The sequence below is a fragment of the Echinops telfairi genome, unplaced genomic scaffold, assembly GCF_000313985.2.
Source record: "Echinops telfairi isolate 266 unplaced genomic scaffold, ASM31398v2 ScPeMD7_2291;HRSCAF=2852, whole genome shotgun sequence".
Classification (NCBI taxonomy): Eukaryota; Metazoa; Chordata; class Mammalia; order Afrosoricida; family Tenrecidae; genus Echinops; species Echinops telfairi.
In genome coordinates this window covers 47,541,827-47,542,967 of record NW_022106189.1, presented here as the reverse complement: position 1 = coordinate 47,542,967, position 1,141 = coordinate 47,541,827, and positions in this window count along the sequence as shown.

Here is a 1,141-nt window from a genome sequence, read left to right as displayed (position 1 = left end):
TGGAGGTGGGGGGGGGCTGACCTGGAGGACCTCATCTGCCTCCCGGCGCCCCAGGACCGTCACAAACAGCACCACTCCCTGTTGTGGAGCCGCCACGGGGCGAGACTGCAGGGCTGCCTTCCGTGGAACAAACTCACATGCGGCCTATTTTGAGACCAACAGCCCAAATCCATCCATCTTGACATTTCCAGCAAGTCTCCTTTTTCCCTGGCACGTTCCGCACACTGACGTGCCGCTGAGGCAATTCTGCTTCCCAGCGACCATGGCGAAAAGAGCGGACAGCGCCCCCTCCCGCGTCCTCCTCCCCCTGCTGCAGGCAGTGTCGGTCCCTCTCACCAAGGGCCGTCCTCCTTTAGCTGCCCCTATTTACCAAGCCTGACGTCCGTCTCCAGGCCAGTCCCTTCCGGTCCCTTGTCCCAAGTAGGTGAGATGACACCTTACCACCCTATCTCCTAAGGAGCACCGGTGACAAACAGCCAGAGGGGCCCATTGCTATAGAGCAACTGCAGAGCTCTGTACAGAGCCTTGGAGGGAGGGGTGGCATTTTGCCACTCAGACCCTCTGTCTCCTCTTCGGTAAAATGGCACGGAGCCAAGAAAGGTGTGGTACAGCGCATCCCTGACCTGGCTCTCCTAGCCAGTCTGCAGACCACTGGATGGGACCGCGCAAAAACGCAAAACGAAACTCACGGCTGTCAAGTAGCTGCTGGCTCAGAATGACCTGCAGGACAGGGTGGGACTGCCCGTGGGTTCCTGAGACGCACTCTTTCGGGAGCAGAGATCCTAGTTTTTCTCCTGCAGAGTGGCTGCTAACCTTAAGGGGGGTGGCTCAACTCCCAAGCCCTCTCCTCTCAGAGAGATGAGGCCCTCTGCTCCCACAGCCATGGAATCACCGGGCACAGCCCCACTTCCTGCCCTACAGGGATGCCAAGGGCAGGATCTTCTCTATGGCCGTAGCGCAGGTTTTATACAGACACACAGGTTCAGGTGGGCCCGGACGAGGTTGGGGTCCTGGGTTCTCTGGATCAGCGGGCGGGGCCAGGACTCAGGGGGTGGTGGGAGGCATGGTTCTGGTCTGCCCTCCCTCCCCTCCTAGAGAGGGGGGACCCCAGGCCACGCCCACCTGGCTCTCTGATGGGCCG